The sequence below is a fragment of the Giraffa tippelskirchi genome, chromosome 7 (genome assembly GCF_054371585.1).
Source record: "Giraffa tippelskirchi isolate mGirTip1 chromosome 7, T2T-mGirTip1v1.2.pri, whole genome shotgun sequence".
In the NCBI taxonomy this organism is placed as follows: Eukaryota; Metazoa; Chordata; class Mammalia; order Artiodactyla; family Giraffidae; genus Giraffa; species Giraffa tippelskirchi.
The window spans coordinates 40,557,256-40,582,509 of record NC_137281.1 but is presented as its reverse complement, the minus strand read 5'-3'; positions in this window follow the sequence as shown (position 1 = coordinate 40,582,509).

The window sequence follows — 25,254 nt, the reverse complement described above, 5'->3', positions numbered from 1 at the left end:
ATTTTGGCACTTGGACTGTAGTTTGCCAACCCCTACAACTAGTGCACCAGGAAAAAGCAGTGTTTCCAGCCCCTGTTGGATAAAAAAAAGTCTCCAGTTTTCTTTCTCCATCTGTTTCTGAGTCCAATCAGCCACTGCGCTGGACATCAGGCTCTGTCCGCACCAGCGCTCCCGGGGCAGCCTCAGCTGAATCAACACCGCCTTGGCCGGTTAGGTCTTGAGACTTCTCCCCGCCCCCACCGCACCCCAGCCTTCTTTCAGCTTCACTTTTTGCTCTTTTTTATAGCTTTTCACAAATTTGTCTCTGTGGCAAATTTACAGCACGCACTGCCTGTCTGAACTATTTAAAGGCGCAATATTCTCGACTGTGCCATAAAGCTTTCCCATTCTGTGTGTTTTATTTCTCGGTTTGAGGACCTTTTATGAAATCAGCAGCTAGGCGGAAGGAAATCATTTGCATACTTGGCTCCATACACCTGGAATTCCTTAATTTTAGGGATTAGCAAAATGAGTCTAATAAAAAGTGGAGGCCCTTGTTAATCATCTCTGTAAAGTCCCTTCATTACCTGTTACTTGCGCCCAATCTGAGTGTCCATTTCAGGAAATTCACATTGTGCAGGTCAGTTAGGATGGTTTTATGAACTGATTCTGGAATTTTACATGAGGCGGTTTGTGTTTTTCGTGTTCCTCAAAGTTAAAATGACTCTTTTCTCCCCCTTTCCCACTCTTAAGAGGACACCTGTTCGGGTTATCACAGAGATGGTCCAAAGGTGACGTCTGTGAGAACCGTTACCCTTGCACTGACAGTGGATTCAGCATCCATCGCCTTGTTATTTGAGATGATCTGTGGGCAGGCCTTGCTAACATTGCTTCCCAAGTGGAGAACCTGTACAGCTTCCTCTTTTGTTCTGCTCTACACTTACTCCCCAGAGAAATCTGGATGCTTCCAAGAACTCAATCCTACTCACCCTCTCCTCAGAGAACTGAGGCAAACTGCTTCAGTTGCCCTGCTCTTAAGGAGACCCTGAGGAAGGTCAGGTCAGCAATGCAGCTGCCTCCCTAGCTTTCTGCAAAGGGCAAGAGAACACCATCTACACTGACTGCCAGCGTGTTTCCAGTTAATTCAGGGTTCCACGGGCAACTCCTCACAGCACTGGCAAAACATGAATTGGTCCCACGAAAGGAGATGGTTCCCATAATTGGAACTTAAAATAAAACAAACTAAACAAAAATCCTCTGTCTGAAAATTTCCCTGATTTTCTTTTCAAAATACAACTGCTCTGTCACCCACCCCCAGAACTGAGAGACCATAGCTGCCTGAAGTCACTAGCTGTAATCAGGATAATTCTGAAACTGAATGATGCATGCTGGAATGCTGTTTACAGGAAATGAGCAATTTATTTTATTATCCAAATTTTAAACCCTTTTAATATGCCTCCCAAGAAGATGTCTGATTTGGAAAATTGCAAAAGAGAGCTTAGGAGAGGACGAGGGTTACTAAAAAAATTCAGCACTGTAAGGCCAGATAAAAAGACTTTAGAGATTGCCTGAACAAAACTTAGAAAGTGTATATGTCTAAATTCCCTTTACCTTGGCGATGGTAACAGATCTATATTATACTGTGTCGAGTAATAGAAAAACTGTGAGATGAAAAGTTGAAATAGAAGATTATATTCAATGGAAGTAACACATTTGTTAAATTCTCTTTCTGCAATTAATGTGTGTATATGTGTATGCATGCACACATGTATGTGTTCACTCAGGCATATATGTACTGGCAAATACATAAAATGTTTCTGGAAGAATCACTGAAAACATAGTTGTGAAAAGGGACCGGACATAGGATTTCTCTGCATCGTCTTCCTTTCTGACTTGTTTATATATTCTAATTGTAGCGATATATTTTTACTTTGGGGGATCATCAGACTTTAGGTGGGTGGTGAAATTTTGAATCATTTTCATGTTTTTCTTTATATTTATCTGATTTTTAACAAATATATACTTTAAAGAAACATCTTTTTTCAGGGCCTTAATAAACCTCTCATTTGAACATAAAGGCAAATGTATATGGATTTTGTACTTGTAATTAATTTTCATTCTTATGTGTATCAAGTTCTCCAACATGCCCCTCATATATACCTATCAGGAACATGTTTACAGAGGTGTCAAATTAGCAGCTCATCCAAGGCATCCATGTTTCTTAATCTCATGCTGCCCTTCAGGACTGACTTTGTGATTCAGAGGATTTCTGTTTTCATCCAGTTGACCGGGCCAGCTTCCAATGATGCTGGAGAAAATAGTCACACACCTAAGTAGGTGGATAACCAAGACCCACTGCTACCTCTAGGAGAGACGTGTGGTCTCCTGGGCTCTCTCGCTGCCCACAGTAGCCACCTCTGACTCATGAAGAGCATAGATGAAGGGCAGGAAGGGCCAGTGGATCTACTACTTTATGGAGTAGGTGAGGAGCTGGTGCCGGGGGCTTGTCCACAAAACTCAGCTGATCAGAGAGGACTTACACTCAGATTATCCTTCTACCAGTGCCTTAGGGATCTTAGTTGGTTCTCTCTCCCTGACTGTGTTTATTTCATCCAACTAACTCATCCCAAGTAGAAGGCAAGACAGGGTCTTGAGAAAAAGGGAACAGGGAAGGTTGATTTTGATGGAAGGCAAGTATCCTGTGGATTCTGCTCCCCTACCCACCCACGATCAGGGCATTAGGGAAGAGCCATGGTGAAACGTGCAACGCAGGGGTGAACTAGGGGTTCAATGAGTCCTTTTTGAATAAGAGGAAGGGAAACTGCATGGATTGGATGCCTACATACGCTGGGCACTTGGCATTCATTCCCTCAAATAAGTGATGTACCATCATCCCTTTTTTACAAACGGTAGTAAATAACATGTTCTCAATCACACAGCTCTTGGCTGGACTGGGTTTTAAGTTCAAGCCTGTCTGAGCCTATCTCAAGACAGATTGGAAATCTCTACATCTGAGAGCCTTCCATAGAATAGAATAGACCAAGCAAAGATTGATGCCCACTGATCACGCTGATGAGGAAAGAAATAGAGGGAAATACTCCTTGCCTGATAAATAAAAAAATGGAAATTGCACTTATTGAGCACTTAATGTGCATTAAGCAAAAAGGTATGTACTTAACATATGACATCTCATTAGATGTAAATTAGACTGAAGGTTGATACTGTGTTAGGGAGCAACCAAAGAACAAAAAACAATTTCCTGTCTAAAGGCGCCCAGACTCACAGAGGAGAGGGGAGAAGTTGTCCAGATAACTTCATCCAACACAGCTACAGTTTGACTTGTGATGTTCCTGGCTTGGGATAAGTGATAAGTAAATATGTTTGAACTTCTCAGACTGGATACCAACCTGATTCTCTGCTTCAGCACCATCTAGAGGCTTTCTCTGGACACTCCAAGCTGATGAATCATAATTCTTTAATAACAATCATTCTTTGGGATAAATACCCAGAATGGGTTGCTGTATCAAATGGTAGTTCTATTTTTATTTTTTTGAGAAACCTCCATACTGTTTCCCATGGTGACTGCACCACTTTGAACTCCCACCAACCATATGCCAGAGTGCCAATTTCTCCATATTTGCCAACACTTATTGTGTTATGTTTTGTTTGGTTTTGCTTGTTTCAATAACAGCCATCCTGACAAGTGTGAGGCAATGTATGTACTTCCCTATGGTTTTAATTTGCCTTTCCCGATGATTAGTGATGTTGAGGATATATTTGTGAGCCATTTGCATATCTTCTTCAGAGAAATGTCCACTCCAGTCCTTAGTTCATTTTTTAACCTAGGTCTTAGTTTTTTGATTTTGAGTTGAGGAGCTCCTTATATTTTTTGGAGATTAACTCCTTATCAGACATAAGGTTTGGAAACATTTTCTCCCATTGTGTAGGTTGTTTTTTCACGTTGTTGATGGTTTCCTTTGCTTTGCCTAAAGCTTTTTAATTACAACCCCAATGCTGGATGTTTATTCAAAAGATTTGAAATCAAGATCTCAAAGAAATATTAGCATCCTTATCTTCATTGCAACACTATTCACTAGTCATTGTGAGGACACAGTCTAAATGCTCATCAACAGATGAATGAATAAAGGAAATACAGTATAACCATATAATGGAATACTATGCAGCCTTAAAAAGGAAAGGAATTCTGCTATATGTAACAACATGAATGAACCTTGATCATATTACACTAATGAAATAAGCAATCACAGAAAGACAAATACTGCATAATTCTACTTACATGAGGTATCTAACATAGACAAGTTCATAGAATCAAAAAGTGGGATGATAGTTGCCAATGGCTTCGAGGAGGGATGAATAAGGAAATACTAATAGATGGGCATAAAGTTTCAGTCAAGTAGGATGAATAAGATATAGAGATTTGTTGTACACATTGTAACTATAATTAACAATAATATACACATAAAATTAGTTAAGAGGTTAGATCATATGGTAAGCGCTCTTATCACAATATGATAAAAAATTTTTTAAAAGAAAAGGTGCTAAGTTGGCACATAAGTGTTTCTTGAACTATTAATAAATAAAGAATCTTACTCAGAGTCATCATAATCATCTGACATTTAGTGAATGCTCACTATTGGTCAGGGACTTTCCCAATGGCTCAACAGTGAAGAATTTGCCTGCAATACAGGAGATGTAAGGAGGCAGGATCAATCCTTGGGTCAGGAAGATCCCCTGGAGGAGGAAATGGCACCTCACTCCAGTATTCTTGCCTGGAAAATTCCATGGACAGAGGAGCCTGGGAGGCTATAGTCCATGGGGCTGCAAAGACTTGGACACAACTGATCACAGTACAGAAGCAGCAGCACTACTGGCCAGACTCTATACTGAAGGCTTTATATTTTCCATCTCATTCAGTGCTCCCAACACTCCTATGAGGCGATTCTTTTTACTACCTCCTTTTTACAGATAAGAAATGAAGACTCAGAGTCCACTAAGGAATTTGCCCCAAATCTCAGGACCACTAAGTTGTGGAGCCAGGATTCAAAGGCCAAGTGTGAGTTTCTAACCACTACACCTGTCCGTTTCCAGCTATTACTAACCTTACTAGGTTAGTAAAGAACGTTGGCCAAACAAATACTTGCTGTCTATATTCTATTTGCAATCTTATGATAGACAGTTTGTGGTTTTGAAAGTTCAGAAATTTAATTTTCCTCACCTCAAGTCAAAGAGGGAAATTAATATCTACATCCAGATCCTCCCACTCTCCCCATCTTTTCCTCTTCCTCATCGGTTGATGAGGAAGTGACCAAACCTGGTTGCTTATCTCTACTCACTTCCCATCATCCAAATACCAAGAAAAAAGACTGGCATGACTGTAAAATGAGGTGCCAGCTCATCGCTCAGGGCTCTAAGGCAACAGCCCAAGGATAACGCAATTACACACTCTGGATGGTTTGGTAGTTGCCACAGATACCAGCTAACTTTTCACCGAACTCATCTTCCCTTCCTCCTCAGCACACAGCTAGACTCATTATCAGCCTCACGCACAGTTAGTTCTGACTGAAGGTGGATTCTGATCAATGAAAGAGGGGAGAAGTAGCATGTGCCATTTCTGGAACTTGTACCCACCCTCCCAGTGCCCCCACTTCACCCCACACAATTCTTTCTCTTTCTACTTGGCCAGCTGGAAGTCCACACACAGGATGATTCTGAAAATCCTGTGTTGAAGACGTCAGGGACACCAGATAGAAGGACCCCTGAATCACTGTTTATAAATAAGAGTTTTCAGCTGACTGAGGATACCAGTTTTGTACTGTGAGTAAGAAATAAATTTAGGAATATGTTTAGTTCAAACAATCACACATGACTCCTCATAGCTAGGAATATGTGGGCAGTAGTTTAGGGCTGGGATGTGGCTTATGATGGTGGCCCAGGAGTTTCTTTTAGATACTCTGCTCCGTCTTAGTAGGCATTTGTCCTTAAGTCTATCACCACATGGTCACAAGATGGCTACTGTATCGCCACACCTCTACCTCCACACTGTTCTAGGGAGAGAAAGAAGAAGAAAGGAGAAACTAGAATGATGGCATGGATATCAGGATCCTGAAAAAGCTTTCCCTAAACTTCTTGGTTTACATTTCATTGGCCATGACTGTGTCATGTGCCCACCTCAGGTGGCCAGGGGGTCTCATAAAGTAAACTGAGGACCTGGAAAAATGCCATGGTATTTTTTATAAGGAAAATGGGGACTTAGATAACCAGCAATGTCTGGCTCAGTGATATATAGAACTAGTACAGAGGATTTTAGCAAAGAAAAATCACTAAGAGCCCTCTGTCCAGCCATAGCCTTGTCTAAGAGTCCTCATTCTTCCTCTGAACCAGCATACACATTTGATCAACTACTCTACTTTTCTCCTGCCTGAACACCATGCTCCCTCCAACATGACACCCCCATAATACATACACATATATACTTTTTTTTTTTTATAAATTTATTTATTTTAGTTGGGGGCTAATTACTTTACAATATTGTAATAGTTTTTGCCATACATTGACATGAATCAGCCATGGGTTTACATGTGTTCCCCTTCCTGGACCCCCCACCCACCTCCCTCCCCATCCCATCCCTCTGGGTCATCCCATTGCCCCGGCCCTGAGCCCTTGTCTCATGCATCGAACATGGAATGGTGTTCTCTTTCACATATATACTTTTAAGATTTCATTTCCAACTTGTAATAAATTAGGATGCTAGTTTGGCTTTTGACTGATACGTGCCATGTCTTAGAGTTTGAAAAGCGTATCTATGGGGATCAAAAATCATCTCCCATGGCCAAATGCGATTTTGTCCTCTCCCAGCCCCCTTCCCCACTGCCTTCCTTCAGCTCAGCTCCCCTCTCTCTCCTCGCTGCCCTCAGCTCCTGAGTGTGCTACTTCATAGACAAAAGGACAGATTCACACCTCCTGGAGAGAAAGTGGTTTTGAAGATTTGGAGGAGGATTTGCTACTAACAGTCAAAAGGAAAGCACTGCCGTGTTGAAGACTCTCGCACAATAAAGAAGAGGAAACATACCAAACTGTGTATTGCATTTGGGAACAGAATCAGTAGTCTGGGTTTGCAGATTGTTCTGATTTTTCAAAAAAAAGGTACCTGTGTTTGAATTAACAACAAATATTCCTAAGAACAGTCACCAACCTAACCCAACAACAAACCATCATTTTCACCAAGGATGTGAAGTTTTCATCACCATACTCTCATGGACAAATTTCCCACACAGGCCACTGTAGCTGAGAGGAACCTGCACCAGTCTACAAACACGGAGTGGGTAAAAATGCTGCATCTGGTCTGTTGGGGGCCACATACTAGGGTGCTTGTGCCAAAAAAACCCAAAACAGACAAGTTCAATCTTGTGGGATGGTGGCGGCCAGGGTCCTGAAACTGATTTTGAATCTTATAGCCAGGATCAATAGTTGTGGGAACAGGGATCCTTTATTAAACTCAGATGCTCAGTGTCTTGCTTATTTCTATTATGAATCTAAGAAAAATATTGTGTTTGAGCCCAAATAAGTCTTGATCATTTCAGCCTTACTAACCCAAACAACCATGTGAGGCTCATGACTAGTGCTGTTGCAGGGGATCGAGTCTTCTCTGGCTTTCTGTAACTGTCAGCTTGCACCTCAGAAATTTCTTCCCCTCTCTGTTCTTAACGTCCCTAAAACGGGACTAAAAATAACTGCACGTGCGCATGCTCAGTCGCGTCTGACTCTTTGTGACCCCACGGACTGGAGCGCAACAGGCTCCGCTGTCCACTTAATTTTCCAAGCAAGAATAATGGAGCGAGTTGTCATTTCCTACTCCAAGGGATCTTCCTGGCCCAGGGATCAAACCTGTGTCTCCTGAGACTCCTGCATTGGCAAAAGGATTCTTTACGACTGAGCTACCTGGAAAGCCCCCAAAATATCTGAACTAACTATATATAAGAGATATGGTACAATTAAATAATGTACTAATACAGGTAATTATTATTATTCACGCCTACTGTGTGTCTGCTTAGGTGTCACGCCTGATTAATCCACACCAAACTAGACAGCTTATTAAAAAGAAGAGACATTACTTTACCAACAAAGATCTGTCTAGTCAAAGTTATGGTTTTTCCAGTAGTCATGTATGGATGTGAGAGTTAGACTAGAAAGAAAGCTGAGAACAGAAGAATTGATGCTTTTGAACTGTGGAGTTTGAGAAGACTCTTGAGAGTCCCTTGGACTGCAAGGAGATCCAACCAGTGCATCCTAAAGGAAATCAGTCCTGAACATTCATTGGAAGGACTGATGTTGAAGCTGAGACTCCAATACTTTGGCCACCTGATGCAATGAGCTGACTCATTTGAAAAGACCCTGATGCTGGGAAAGATTGAAGGCAGGAGGAGAAGGGGACGGCAGAGGATGAGGTGGTTGGATGGCATCACTGACTCAATGGACATAAGTTTGAATAAACTCTGGGAGTTGGTGATGGACAGGCAGGGCTGGCGTGCTGCAGTCCATGGGGTCGCAGAGTCAGACACAACTAAGCGACTGAACTGAACTGATAATAGCCATTTAAAATAGAAGATGAGTCTCTCATCCCTACAGATGGGTAGATCTTGGGCTGAGAGAGTGACTTGCTTGTCACATGTGTCTGAGGTTGGACTAGAACTTACCTCTCTGTGATTGTAGTGTCTAGGCTAGTTCAAACCCTGGTATCGATGGGGGATGCCAGTTTAAAGATGAACTTATTAAAGGGTTTGGGACTAAAGCATAGCATTTTCTTACTGTTGTTTGTTTGAAACTCTGCCTACTAGGGAAGAAACAATGCATTCAATTCTATGAGAAACACAAAAATAAAGATGGTTAGCCCAAAATATAGCTTACAAAATTCCTTCTCTTGGGAAAGAATCCTCCAGAAACCAAAGAAACATATCCCTGTCTCCCAAACTTCACTATCATCCCTGCCAGCAGGGTGAAAAGATTGTTCAGGACAGTCTTAAGAACTTCTATCAGAAGATTTGGATTTCAGAGTCCCTTTTAGGAGTTTGACATTTTTATTCATCTTCAGACAGATAAATGAACTGTAATTATTAATATTTAGCCTATCTATGCCTGTATTCCTTGAAAGGCTATTTTGAGAGAAGTGGGTCATGTGGGGAGGATACCAGGAGTTGCCAAGTAACAGTATCGACTTTGTGTTTGTACTTCCCCTTTAAGTGTCTATACTACAAGCATATAGGCATGGTTATTTATGAAGCACTTAGATATTAAAAAAATACATTGTCTCTGAAGCTTGCTACTCTGGCACCATACTGACTTTGACCCAATCTGGCACATTAATGGAAAATATCTTACCAGATGTGAAGGTTGAATAATATTCTGGTAGAGTTCTTAAAACAAAATGGCAGCCAAGTTTTTAAATAAGCATGCCATTCCTGGATTTCAAATAAATAAGGGTTCCAATTATACTTGAGACATATGTAGAAGTTACACAAGTTACAGGAATGTGTGGTTTTCCTGAACAAAGAAAACTGCAGACAAGTTTTTTGGTTTAATAATATGATGGTTTAATTGAAGTAAAAATGATTGTTCTTTTCCCTTCTGCAGCTAGAAAAATTAGGATATGGTTAATAATAGGGAATGAAACCCACTTCACGAATCTGTAGTCCACTTTCTCCTCGAGGATACAGGTACTGAATTACATTTCCGCTTGGACTACTTAATTTAGGAATTGATTGAATGCAGTCAGGTAGAGAGTGTGGCTTTTTTTTCTATACATGAACATGAGTTATAGAAAACATTGACAATAGGAAAAGTACTATACAGATAAGACCCAGTCACAATATCTGTTAAAAGAACATGCATTTTTGGTAGTATCCAGGTAAAGCCTTAAAACTATGCATGCCCTTTGACTTACCAATTTCACTTCTGGGAGACTATCTTAAGGAAATTCATTAAAATGTGAATAAAGCTCTTGGAACCCGACAATTGTATACAAAGAAGTCCAGGCTAATAACCTCCTTCAGGATGGAAGGTGACATGGTCATCCAGCCGTAACAACCAGCCTAGCAGTCCCAGCCAATACCAACCACCAGCCTTCTGAGTGAAGTCATCTTAGATTTGCCAGCTACAGTTGAGTTACTGTGACTAAGGTTACCTGAGTTGCCCTAGACAAGACTTACGGAAAAATACTCAGTTGAGCCAAGCCCAAATTTTTGATCCATAGAATCACCATTACAAACCATACTACAAAGTCTATTTCATTTGACTTTGAAGGTGACCCTGATACCACTACAGAGCTAAGGTCATATTAACTAATCAATGGATATATATTAGAAGGAGTCAATGAAATGACCCAAGATATCATAAGTGCCATAGGTAACTATATGTTTGTGAGGGTTGCCATTACAAAGTATCACAGACCGGGTGGCTTAACATCATTTGACTGTCTCATAGTTTTGGAGGCTAGAAGTCCAAGATCAACGTGTTGGCAGGATTGGTTCCTTGGGGTGCCAGAGGGGAGAGGATCTGTTCTAGGTCTCTCTCCCTGGCCATCTTATCTCTGTCTCTTTATGTTGTCTCCCCTTTATGTCTGTCTGCCTCTGTGTCCAAATTTCATCTTTTTGTATGGATGCCAGCCATATTGCATTAGAGTCACTCTGATATCTTCATTTCAAACTTTGTAAAGATCCTGTCTCCAAAAAGTTCACATTCTGAGGTACTAGGGCTTAGGATTTCAATATACCATTTGGAGGGACATAATTCACTCCATAACAGTAACTACAGATAACCGTAAAGACATTTTTGAGCTCAATATTTTTAGGCAGAAAGCAGTGGCTGCAGCATCAGAGAAAACAGACTTTCTGTCTTATCTTCTTGATCCTTTATTTCTGTTCCAGAAAAATTGCATCACAATTTTAGAGGGAGACTTCTCCATCAGCAAAGGAGACTGACTTTTTTGGATCTCCCTCTCACAGCCAACAGTTTCCAGACTCAAAGAGCAAGGACCCTGTGGACCAGACAGCCCCCAGCTTCCCAGGAAAGCTGCCTCCTGAGCCTCCCAGTTCCCTCAGCAAGTGCAGGCTCTAGCAATGCTTTAGCTCCTGAAGATGGTTCGGGCTCTCTTTCTCATTCACAAACACCATTTGGACCAAACATTGGTTATAAAGGGCTCCTGTCAGTCAGTGATGAGGAGCCAACCCTGACAAACAAAGAAGTGAAGCACAAGGAGAGTCTGCTTGTTTATTTTCTCCACTAAGCCCCTTGTGGGCTTCCCTGAGTCTCAGTTGATAAAGAATCTGCCTGCAATGTAGGAGACCTGGGTTCGAGCCCTGGGTCAGGAAGATCCCCTGGAGAAGGAAATGGCACCCCACTCCAGTAATCTTGCCTGGGAAACCCCATGGACAGAGGAGCCTGGCAGGCTACAGTCCATGGGGTCACAAGAGTCGGACATGACTTAGCAACTAAACCATCAGCAAGCCCCTTAAAGTGAGAGAAGCACACCGGAGCCAATAATACATCTATTTTTAAATTATAGTTGAACAATAAAATCATGACTTAAAAGGGAACTTGAATCTTTCTTCTTTCTCAGTAGGTACCACCAGTTCAGATCACTCTGTCCATTCAGCTGCCACATCTCCTTTGCAATGAAAGTAAACAGAGAAGGTGAGGCAGATTTTCTTTGGTTTGTAAAATATTCAGGGATCTCCCAAAGCACCAAACTTCTAAGCATCCCATCTGCCACCCATCAGTCACTGAATATGGGTCCCCTGGATGCTAAGAACAAACAAACAGAAAGGACTGATTGCACTTAATTGCAGCTTATTGCTTCTTTTCTTTAAGGCTTCAGTGCTATAAGGCCAAAGATTTTTTCACTAGGAAAACTATGCCAGGACTGTTCCATCTCTTAGACCCTTAGACTAGACAAAGAAGACAACAAAGATGCCGCGGTGTTCCATGCACCATCTTCTAAGTGTGAGAACAAGACAGACCTGCTCTTCTGTAGGCAAAAGGGTACAAGGGAGAACTTTAAGATCTGAAGATCCCACCTTATAAAAATGAGACAAATACTTTCACCCATGCTGGTCCACTCTCCTAACTAGAGTTGCCCAGTTAGCATAAGAAGATGAGTCGAATTCCAACTATCGTGGCTGCCCCAGACGGCTAAGAAGTATTACTTAGCCGAGTGACTACTATGAGTCAAAAAATCAGAGAAAGATCCTGCTATCGAAGAACTTATGGTTGCATGAATGAAGGCATAACACACATGCAAAAATAATTAGACAATAATTACATACAGGTGTCCTCCCAGGTTGAGCAGAACCCAGCCCAGTGTAGAGCTGAGTATTTGTCAAAAGGCTTTGGAGCTGTTCTTATGTTTGTTTTCTCTTAGTCTTTTCCTCTCCTGCACCTTTTCTTGAATTCTTTGCTCTCTGTCAGTCACCTTCACTCCATCCTCAGCAGCACTTGTTTCCTCTTTCAACTGGCACAAAGTTTATACTACACATTTTTAAAAAATAAATATTTTCCCCACATCAAAAAATGACAATGCCTTTCTTCCATCTGCTCAGGTCAAAACCTTGATATCATCCTTCTGTCCTCTTGGTGTTTTTGTCATGCCCACATCATGCCCACCATGCTTTAAAAATATACCAGAATCTGATGACTTCTCTCCTCTCCATCCATTCTTTAGTGTCAAATTCCTTCCCCAACCCTGCTCACTTAGAGCTAACTGGTCTACCCGTTTCCCCTGTGATCCCAACCCCCCACCCCACCCCTGCAGCCACTACAACCTTTGATTCTATTCACCAGAGAGTAGATTCGAAGTCCTTACAGAGAGATTCCAAGTCCTTACAGAGCTCCCAGTATTCTGTGATCAGGCTCCCATTACCTCTCTGACTTTATGTCCTAACTCTATGGTACAGAAGGGTCTCCTTCATTCCAGCAAGCAAGTGAATAGCAACTGGACAGGCTGGGGAGAGAGTGCATTATCTCAGGCGGTTGACCAGCAGAGAGGCTAACAAACAGCAGCAGGACTCCCGTTTGTAGAAGAGAGAGCAGAGATCAAAGTGACATTTAAGCCCCTGTTCTCCTTCTCCTTGCTCCTCTGTATGAAAATTAAATCCTGCGGTAATCATATTCGTTGTATCAATTTACATATACAGCATGTTTTATAAGCTCCCCCGAGTAAGGTAATTAACACGCTCTGTTCTTCAATTGTGTCTCCGTTTTTCCTCTCTGCTGGCGCTGGGGCAGACAGCATCCTTCCTGTAGCTGGGATCCTGCCCCCACTGTCTCTGAGGTGTGTAATGAATGGTTCTTAGGCCCTTGAGTGGTGTCACCAAGATCTTGCCTGATACACTCACGTGTCCTTCCTCCAGCCCTCAACCCCTCTGTTTTAATGGAAAACCCTCTACCATTAAAACGCTCCTGTTTTTCTCAGTATTCTCAGCAGGAGCAGATGGATGTCTTTTCAAGAACAGGCAAATAAATTGCCCCAGTCTTTGCAAAACTGATTAAATGAATTGGTTCTTGTCCACACACTACTATAAGGCAAATCATCCAAGCTCAGGGGATGGGCAAGGATGTAAAGGGGTGATGAGAACAGGTGAGAGTGAGACCCTTGTGTGAAAATTAAACTGAGTCCAAGGAAGACCCTAAATAACACATAACCAATGAAATCCAATAACAAAGAACAACAAATCCCTTTACAGTTTATGGAGCACCTCCACAGACACACACCATTTTTATTCCTACATCCCTGTGTATTAGAACAAGAATTGTTCTCCTGTTTAGACCTTAAGACATGTAAACTTGACAGTGGTTACACACTGCTTGCCTGGTGGCTCAGGCAGTAAAGAATCTGCCTGCAATGCGGGAGACTCAGGTTCCATCCCTGGGTCAGGGAAGATCCTCTGGAGAAGGGAATGGCTACCCACTCCAGTATTCTCCCCTGGAGAATCCCATGGACAGAAGAGCCTGGTAGGCTACAGTCCATGAGGTTGCAAAGAGTCAGCCATGACTGAGTGACTATCACACAGGTTCTCAGATGCTGAGTTGTATTCTGAGACATACTTCAAAAGCTGATTTTCCCTTAAACACATCTATCAAAATTATACATGCTAAATTTCCAAGATTTTTAAATCAGCCTTTGTTTTCCATCTTCTAGCATTTCTGAAACTGGAAAGCACCCACAATGGACATGCATGTTTAATCTGATAGTATTCTTTCCTCCGCTTTTTTTCTTAAAAGGCTAATATTAAAGCAGCGGCATGTCTCATAGTCAGCAGCATCTTAGCACCAAGGAAACGCGGTGCACACACGTGTGTAAATAGGAGAATGGAGTATATTCTCACCTCTCTGAGTTAATCCATTCTTTAGCTCCTTTTTGCTATTAAATGCACACTAGTGCACCTCTGGAGTCCTAGGGGATCTTTCTCCAGACTCCACTAGCCAGCCTGCAGTCTTCAAGGGGAGCTGACCCGCCTCCACGATCAATTACTTCTTCTTAAGGGAGAAGTCGCTACAAGTGCTAAGCATGGCTGGGAAGTCAAGGACCAGAGCTACTGCTGCAGTCACCAGGTCCCCAGAGGCACAGCAGGGAGCCTGTGGGGCGTCCAAGCTCTTGGTGGCCGCTGCCCATCTCTGACCTGGGTGCGCACTTGCCCCACCTTCTTTTGTGTCCCTGTTCCCTTCAGGGAACATCAAGGCCAAGAATAAAATGTGATGGGGCCACGCTCTGCAAGTAAAGAAAATGCCTCATTGTTCAAGCAGGATTTCTTTACAAATTCCTTCATTTCACCTCCCTGAATTTTACGCTGAATTTTGTCAGTTTATAAATTTGCACTACGGCTTGGCACTGGGAAGAAGGGGGGGGCGATAATCAAACCCACCGGCATTTTACACACAGACACTGAAAAATAAAGACCATTAGCAAAAAGTATAATTAAATTAAAATGCCAACTTGCCAAAGAAGCTCAGTAAATGGGAAATATATCAAACTGTGATAATACAAATGGGCTATTTCTCAAGGTGTGAGAATGTCAATGGAATAAACTGATAATTTGCTGACTTTTTAATGCTGAAGGTAGAGTAGTAGCTTAAAAACAAATTACCACAATAACACCCACAACCGTGTAGTATGTGTACAATTGTTTAACCGTGTTAGTACCACAAATCTGGGAGCACTAAGGACTGGCAGACCTACAGAAGTCACTTAAAACCAAATTTCTCCTTTTGGGTGAGTTGGCCAGCCCCCAAATCCCAGCAGAAGTTTTTATTAGTCACCGGATCTACTTTTTTTTAGGCCCATTCAGCCTGATTTATTTTGAATGTGTGTTTGCCAGTTAAGTTTAACATATCCAGTTAACGATTGCCGAATATTCTCTAAAAGCAATCTCATAATGAGGCCACGGTTCTTTGTAGAATATTGAAAATTACTTTTGGCATGCAAGTTCGTTTTGTTAATTCCTCTTTTAGTGCACAAATAACCTTTGAAAACCTGCTTCTAGGTGTTTATGTGTCAGGACAGTATCAAAAATTATTCAATTGCCAAGTCACATGTCAACACTTCAGTGTACAAAGCCTCTGAGAACTCTGATTCTCACTACTCTGCTGCCCTCTCGTGGACAGTTGGCAAATCCTCGCCCTCATTCCGATGCACTTATTTCAACTGAAGCATGCAATGTCAGGCACTCCGGTTTGCATCTCACCATGAAGGTAAGTGGCACTTTAGAAGTGGTAAATTATAAACAAGAGAACAGGGACCCAACTGAAACCCCTTGGGGGAACACTTAACAAAGGTGAGGCTGTCAAACATTTTCTAAGAACCTATCCATTTACAAACAGTCACCTGTGGCTACCCGCCTCCACGAACAAAAGATGGCAGCTTCCCAGTGCTCAGGTGGGTTGGGTGGATTAGACTACCTGCCCTCAGGGAGCTGGGAAGTGGCCCGGTCTCTCCTTCCGAGAGTCACAGGACACAGACCAGAATGTCAGAGAGAGAAAGAACATTTAAAGTTCACCCACCCTTACGAGAGACAGAGAAAGCCAAGTACCGTGTGATATCACTTTTGTGTGGAATCTAAAAAATGCAACAATCTAGTGAATATAACAAAAAAAGAAGCGGACTCACAGATACAGAGAATGAACTAGTGGTTACCAGTGCCCATGGGGGGAGGCAAAATATAGGGGTGGGAGAGTGGGAGGTACAGTTTTGGGTGTAAGGTAGACTGGAATGTATGGTACAACACAGGGAAAGCAGTCAATATTTTGTAATGACTATAAACAGAAAGTAACCTTTAAAAATCATATACAATTTAAAAAGTAAATAAATAAAAACTAAAAAAAAAAGGAATTCACCCATCCTGATGCTTCTTACATTGGACGATCTCAAGCAACATAAAAGAAATATTCAAATTCTTAGTTGCGTTAAAGAAAAATTATTATATAAATTAAAGTGCAGTTGGTAGGCAGTTTTGACAATCACATATCATTGACAAGCTATTTCATTCCCATAATTATCTGATGAGAAGGCAGAACCCTAGAGAGAGCAGAGGACTTGCCAGGAGTCCACAGCTAACAGTTGGCAGAGCTGTAACCAGCACCCGGGTATCATGAACCACAGCCCAGGGTTCCCCCTGGCACTTTTTTCCCACTATAATAGCAGCTAGTCTTGAACACATTTTCATAATCAGTTGTAATGTTCATCATGAGTAACCTGACAAGTGAGAGCCAGATTACAGAACCGTGTGAATTCACTGCTTTTTAGAAATAAACTAGAGTGGATCTACATTTATTCTTATAACAAAATCACTCTTACCAGCAATCCATGAGTGGAAGTAAAAATAGTGGAGATACAGCTGTGAAGAACTGTCCATGCTAAGAATACAAGTCTCAGGCCATAAACCCAAATGAGCAAGAAATAGAAGTTTATCTTTTTAACTGTTCCTAGGTGCATGTCTGCTCAGTCGTGTCCGACTCTTTGCAGCCCCCTTGGGCTCTACCCCAGCTGGCTCCTCTGTCCATGGGATTCTCCAGGCAAGAGTACTGAAGTGGGGTGCCATTTCCTCCTCCAAGGGATCTTCCTGACCCAGGGATTGAACCCATGTCTCCTGCGTCTCCTGCACTGGCAGGCAGATTCTTTACCCCTGAGCCACCCGGGAAGCCCAGCTGTTCCTATGTAGACCCTATCTCTCCAAGTGGTGTAAACTTCATTTCAGTTGAGTCTGGGCTGCTGTGCCCTCCCAGCTTACCTGGACAGAAGGTAGCAGCGGGAAGGCTCAGGGAGGGGTGGGTCACAGCCCTGATCCTCAGAGCGGAGGATCTCACAGTACCTAGTGAGATTTCTTCATCCTAGTCTGGGGCCCTGCTCACACTCCCAAGCCCTCCACTTCTGTCAGCATTCCGAGCTAAACCCAGAGGACCCTGAGTGCCCAGGAAAAAGTCCTGCTTCCCTACCACAGGCTGATGTGTCTGCCCAGACGTTTCATGCAGTTACGCTCACTCTGGAAACTTCAACCTCCCCAATCTCCACCTGCAAAGGAACACATTTCTCTTTTGCTCTCAGGCCTCTAATCTGATGTTGCCATTGCCACCACCACCCCACTTCTCCCAGGACCTGATTCATGTGACAAAGAGCAGGGATGTTGATCAAAGACCTACCAGTGTCCAACTCACCTCACTCATTAATTCAATCGCTCTCTGTTGAACTGGGGATACCCCAGTGAACAAGGCTGATGGTGTCTGCCCCATGTGGAGCCCACAACCAAGAGACAATGACACCAGGAAACAAGGAACATGTATGTAAAATGACCTCAGGGGTGAGTGAAGAGGGGGATGAGGGAAGGTGAGGAGGGACGTGACTGCAGATGGAGGGTTGAGCAGAAGTCTTCACAAGGAAGGGTATTTTGAGCAGAAGTTTGCATAAGAGTCCTAGCAGGAATGCATTTCCTAGTCCTGGAGTCTGGAATCTCTGCTAGAGCTGACTACCTAGCCTTCCAAATAGCAAAAAAAAAAAAAATCATCCATTTGTGTATTGGTCATTTTAGGAGCCATGAAAGCAAGATTCTTAAGTGATAGGTTACATGGGCTTCTATGAGGTACAGCATAAAAATAGCTAATATTCCAAAATATGAAAGGACACATACGCCCTGGGTGGCCTTTGGGAGGGATGTAACAAGAAGCAAGTCATCCATCGAGTGTGCTGAGGAGGGAAAGTAAAGCTGAGACCATGCTCCTAAAACCCTCCTGGGTGTTTACTCCCAGCCTCTGGAGAGCAGAGACCCTCCCCCCCATCCGGGCTCCTGGGGACCCCTTCCCTTCCCACCAGCTCAGGCCTCTGGTCTGAGCACCTTGCCCTCAGTAAGCACCCACCACAAGGCTGAAGGAAGTGGTCACACCACACCAATGTAGGTGATCATCTATGCATGACACCTCTGACTCAAGAAAGAACTCTCATCTTGGCTCAGCCATGGCCTTCAGGAAAGAGAAGTCATTTCCCCACATTTATCCATAGTCCTGGTATATAATGCAAACACTTGAGGGCTCAGGTAACAGAAGCAGGTGAAGTGGGCTGGAGTAGGCATGGTTCTTCACTTCCCAAGGAAATATATCCTCTCCAATTATTTTTCTTCTGTCTGGTTGCTTCATTATTCTGTATTTTATAAGAATGATGGAAAAATAAAAATGTACTTTCCTCTTTGCTATTAGCTTGTATAAGCATCACAATAAATGGCAACTGGTTCTATGTTTCAGAGGCAGGAAAACCATAGGGTGCAGAAAGGTTGTTGATGAATTGGAGAGCACATGCCCCATCTAAACAGAGAGGAGCTGAAGCCAACTTTTCCCCTCATGGGAATATAGACCTAGCACTAACAAACTATGATTTTTCAAGAGAAGTCAGAACCTAACAATTCTTGTGAAATAACCTGATATATAAATACTTGCAATGAATTCATACCAATATAAAACTATATGCAGGAAACATGGGACACATCTTTGGACCAGATCGAGGGCATGAACCAGCAGCCTGGAACCTGAACTTTAATCATGTGTTCCCTCACTTCTGGACAGAGCCCAGAAACTCTGGCCTCTAAGTCCAGAGATCTGCATCAAAGGCTTCATCCTAAAATAGCTCCATGTAGATGTGGGCAAGTTGCCATCCTTCCCTGAGCTTCTGCTTCCTTCTCAGAACAAGGAGAAAATTAGATAAGAACAAATTTGTTCTTAGTTACACCATCTTTAGAGTTTAAACAGCTATAACAAATAGACCCTGAAATGTACGCGGCTTTAAAAAAACAGAAGCTTCTTTCTCACTCATCCTGTAATCCAGGGTGGGGTAGCTGGCAGTTTTCTTCCATACTGTGATTCAGAGACTATCCCTCCAGTCTCCTAGCCATCTCCTAGCCTAGCTAGTGTCTGTATCTTGCTATGCTAAGGGAAGAGGTATTATGGAGAAAGTATATAGCTGCTTCTTAGAAGTTATGGCCTAAAAGCAACACAGACGATTTGTACCTATAGTATATTGTTGAGAACTAGACTCAGGGCCACACCTGGGTGCAAAGTGAATGGTGACTACACTGTGAAAGTGGAGAAAAGTTTTTAGTGGACACCTAGTATTCTTTGCCATGCTTTGAGCAAAATATTGCTTATGAGTCCAAGACATTAAACAATTACACATGGAGATGTACTATTTGAAGCCAAAATAAAGAATTTCTAAACTCCATGATGTTATCACTACTCAGAATGTGTCCCCCTAATCCTGGAAAAAGAATATCCTTCCTTGTTGCACTGATATAAGGCTTGGCCATATCACTTGCTTTTGGCCAGTGAGCATAGGCAGAAGTGACAGGTACTACTGACAAACAAAAGCTATAAAGCTGTGGTCCACCATTCTTTTCCCTCTGAAACAGGCCAAACATGCTGTAAATAAGAGCTTCTCCTTCATCAGGCTCTAGAATCAAGAAAATATGAAGTAAAGCCAGAATTGATCCATGATGATCATGTCACATGAGTGAAAAACACATCTTTATTGTTGTAAACCATTAAGATTTGGGGACCATTTGTTACTGCAGCACAACTTGGCCTGAGCTGACGAATACATTCCCATCTTCTTGCCTCACTAGGAGCCTAAGAAGCATAACTCTTAGAATTCAGCAACACTGAATCTGAAAAAACACTGGAATAAAATCATTGGCAAGATACATCAAAGTCCCAGTATTCTGGGATTCTAAGTCTCCAGATGGCAGGGCTTCTATGTGAGTGATTTGTGTACCCCCAGTACTTGACACTTGCAGAACTTGCCAGGTGGCGCTAGTGGTAAAGAACCTGCCTGCCAGTGCAGGAGACAGAAGAGACATGGGTTCAATCCCTGGGTCGGGAAGATCCCCTGGAGAAGGAAATAGCAATCAACTCCAGTATTCTTGCCTGGGAAGTCTCATGGACAGAGAAGCCTGGCAGGCTACAGTCCATGAGGTTGCAAAACACAGCACAGCTAACTAGCTAGCTAGTGCCTGACAGTGTGCCAGGTACACTGCAGATGCTAAGCACGTGTGTTGAGTGTGTAGCAACTTATTTTGATAATCCTTTGTCACATTAAATAGTATAACTGATGTCTCTCCCAACAAACTATTTCCTCTGCCTTTAATACCCTTTCCTTCCTCTTCCACCTGGATGGAATTTGAAATTCATGCTTCAAATCTCACTCATATGTTCCCTTCCCTATTGACTGATAATAAATGTGTCCCATCTTGCATTCCACCAACTCAGGAATTTTTCTAGGCCCTTTCACGTCATATTCCTCTGGAAGCAACACTTGGTTTAGTGATCTTCACTCTTTCAGTTCCTAGAATGTTGTCTGATTAAATACTCAAAATGTGCTCATTAAGTAAATGAATGAATGCAGTGTTTCCAATTATCATACCATAAAGACAAGGAACAATCTGCTGTCAACTGTGCATCTTAAAATGCAACCTTCAAAAACAAAACAAATTTTGAAAAAATGTAACTTTCATGTGATTTGAAGACCTTAATATAGGAAAGGTGACGTTTTTTGCCTGAGACAAATGATGTTTCTCAGTAACATGACATAGCATCATACTACCCAGAATACTGTATATTATTTTATATTAATAATATAACTACATTAATTATTAAATTATAGCATTTGCCATACATTCCTCAGGCCAAACACTACCCTTCTAGTCATCTTTAAACAAGTGTGCTTGAAGAAACTTCTATGGGAGGAAAAGTATTCCCAATCATATAGACTTGTATATAGATACACACACACACATATGCATGCACACACAAATGGGAGTGTATATACATGCATATATGTATACACTCATATATCATATATATGCTATTTATTTATTTAAATCTTCAGTTCCTAAAACTTTTGCTTTTTTAAAAATGATATATTCCTGAGACTTGTCTCCTAAAATTATGTTTTGATTTGGACTTTGTCCTGTGCTGTGGGATTTGGACCTGTCTTCACCATCTACTGACAGGGAACACTGGCCAAGTCAGTCAAACTCCCTCAGCCCCTAGTTCCTCAAAATTAGATAATGGATGTTTCACAACTGGTACTTCAATCCACACATATTAGTTATTATTCCGAAGGAAGAGAATGGAATGATGATGGATGGAGAAAAAGGATAACATGAAACAGAGTGTTTGGAGCCTTCGCCTTAAATCACACCCAGCTACAAGAACTAAAAGATGATACCCTGTGAGACAGGCCAGAAACTAAGGTCACGAAAGTCTCTAGACTCCCACTTATAAACCAAAACACACTTTCTTCTATAACTAGGGCCCCAGGAATCTTTTTGTCCTCTTAGTCAACTTTTGTTGTTGTTGTTTAGATGTTGAGCCATGTCCGACTCTTTGTGATTCCATGGACTACAGAATGGACTATATGGACTACCTGGCTTCTCTGTCCATGGGATTTCCCTGGAGTGGGTCGCCATTTTCTTCTTCAGGGGAATCTTTCAGACCCAAGGATAGAACCTGCGTCTCCTGCATTGGCAGGCAGATTCTTTACTGCTGAGCCACCAGGGAAGCATTTTACCAGCTTTAATTTGGAGACTCAGTGAAACACTTTCAGGACCTCAGGTTAATACCTGAAACTCCTGCCTGCTCCACAATTTAACTCCTTAAATGGCAATGACTGTGATGCTGCCACAACAAAAAACAGATGGGAATGAGGAAAAGGTGGCATTCGCAAATCAGCCAACCCTGCATATCAGGAGCAAGAATATTCTCTTCTAATTCAGGAGGTGGACGGACCCCTTCTTTCCATCTAGCCGAATGGAAATGAGGACTCTCCCCCAATCACCATGACTATACGCTCAACTTGAAAAGATAAAGCAAAGAATCCTGCTGCCTCCCCTAAGAATTACCAGCATTACGAATGGGACTGACACCTTTCATAGTCTCACTCTCAACAGCCGGCCTCTGAAGAATGCCCTCTGGGGATGACAGGGTGGCAGGGGTGAGTTGGGGGCCATTCACCAATAAACAGCAGTCTCTCAGGTTTCCTGGAAGGAAATTTTAATCAGGGTCAGGCTGAAATTAGTTTGTACAGGCTTAGGCCTAGGCACGTGCTGTTGGACAAGAGAAAGGCAGAGCAGGCGAATACGTCACACTGAAATATAAAACCATCTTTTGGCACAATTTATATGGAAACTTTAAACTCAGCTGGTGCCAACATTCTCAATGTATTTGCCACTTCCACTCTTTGAAAAATAATAGGGACCTTCCTGGTGGTCCAGTGGTTAAGGGAGGTGGGAAGAGGGTTCCGGAGGGACCCCTAGGTATGTGACATGTATGCCTATGACAGATTCATGTTGATGTATGGCAAAAAACCATCCCACTATTGTAAAGTAACTATCAGCCAATTAAAATTAAAAAAATAATAGTTCACCTTGCAGTGCAGGGGATGCGGGTTTGATCCCTGCTCGGATAGCTAAGATGCTGCCCATGCACCCCAAATATTGAGCCCGTGCTCTCTGGAGACTGCATGCCGCAACTAGAGAGCCCGTGTGCCACAACTAAGACCGAACACAGTCAAATAAGTAAATAAATGTATTTTTAAAAATAATAGAAAAACCAAAACCTTACCCATATCTCTAATATCATCATCCTAGGACAAGATTCGAGGAGACACTCAGAAGGAGCAAGCAGCAAGAACGATGGGTAAGTCAGGCATCACAGCCTGGGCTGGGTTAGGAACTTACACGGAGGCTCTAGAAGGGTGCCTAGCCCAGTTCATTGTTTGGGGAGATGCCCCCACATCAAATGAATGAGGAGGACCACCAGCAAGGCCACCAGATCTAGCATCTGGGGTGCGAGATCCCAGCCCACCTGTGCACCAAGGACATTAGCGCATTACCGAGCATCTCTGCACGACACAGGAACACGTGGCCCGGGTACTGGGAGATGCTCAGTGACAATTCCACTGTAGTTGGCACGGAGCCATGGTGTTATTCACATGCCATTTCTCTGGGCTTCTGCCAAGCCTCCATGTAATGCAGGAGTCGCTGAACAGAAATCGTTGGCCTGACCCAAGAAAATCACAGAAGGCCCCACGGAGTAGGTAGAAATAGAAATGGAAGCACAGGATGGGAGGGAAGATGGAAAGGAAGAGGGAAAAATGACTTCTGTGACCAGACCTCTCCCCCACAATCAGCAATATTGTCAATTACCAACAGGATTTCCAAATAACTTCCCATTTTTCTCAGTCTTCACTCACTGGTTCATCCATCTTCCTCCAAGTTAATCATCCCTGAGTGGCTCGTTTTAGTTTACTAACACTGAGCCAAGTTCCTTGAGAGGCAAATACTGCCTTCCAAAGGAATGGCTCTCTAATGCTGCAATTTACAGCAAGATGGCATGCCAGAGGAGGAGAGATCTTAGACCTGGAGAACCCCCTCCTTACTTAAACCATATGCCAATGACTGGCAATGACTCCAGGACACAAACCAGTGGGGTTATCTTTTCCCCTATGGTATCAAATTTTACAACCCCATCTGAAGGATCACTTTATTTCTAGAAACAGATACTCACTCAAGCTGGCTTTGGCAATAAGCAATTTATCAGAAGGATGCAGGAAAATCTTGTGAAACCTATCTGCAGAAATACAGCAGGTCATTATGGGAACTGGAAACTTACCAGCCAGCTCTGCTTGTTGCCTCCTTATTTTGGGAACCGCTTGACCTCTCATTTCTGCTTGTCTTTGCAAGCCCATTCCATTTTCCCTGCAGACTCGTCCTTTTTGAGACTCTTCTGTTTCCCCAAATCTTTGCAAGTTTTATTCAGATGTTGCTCCTTGTGATCCTAACTCCCCATAGTCTTATCATTCTCTAAGGCCAGCATGTGTTTTCCCTGACACTCAGCTTTTTGAGAGAATCTGATTAGCTCAGCCTAGGTCAGGTGACCATCTAGTCCCTCAGCTTTAATAATGGGTAATTCCCTGGTGGCTCAGATAGTAAAGAATCTGCCTGCAATTCGGGAGACCGGGTTCCATCTCTGGGTTGGGAAGATCTGCTGGAGAAGGGGATCGACTCCAGTATTCTTGCCTGGAGAATTCCACGGACAGAGGAGCCTGGCAGGTTACAGTCCATGGAGTCGCAAAGAGTTGGACACGACTGAGCGACTAACACACAACACAAAAACAATGAGCTTTGGTAAAGGTCAAGTGGAACAAAGAAAGTTGCTCAGACCTAGTCCAGGACTATTAGGAACATTCTGAAGAGAGGGACAGCACAAGATGCCCAAACCCCTGTCCCTGTTCCTCCTGGCTTCACAAGATTGGAGCTAGAGCGTGTCACTGCAACACAGGAACTGGACCAGTGGTTGGAGGCAATGAACTTCAGCAATTCTCCAGCAGTTGCTCCACAGATACATCCCTCCAGAGGGAACTTCTTCCACCATCCCCTATCCTACTGAGGAAAAGCGCTCTAGGATAAACTGTTTCAAATTCCGCAAGGGCAGGAAAAGAGGAGAACCCTCCCTTCCTTCCCCATGTGTCTGTAATGTCACACACCTCTTTAGCAGGTCATCCAAGCTATAGGAGGATTTTACATCTCAGCATACTTGGCAACCCTTGACCCAGCCTGGCTCCATGCTTTGCTGGAGAAGGCAACTGCCTAGAGGGTACAAGTTGAGAAGAGCCACTGAACCCCTTCCCTTAAGTGCCTTCCTGCCTGCCCTGCGGAGGGGCCAGAGCTCTGC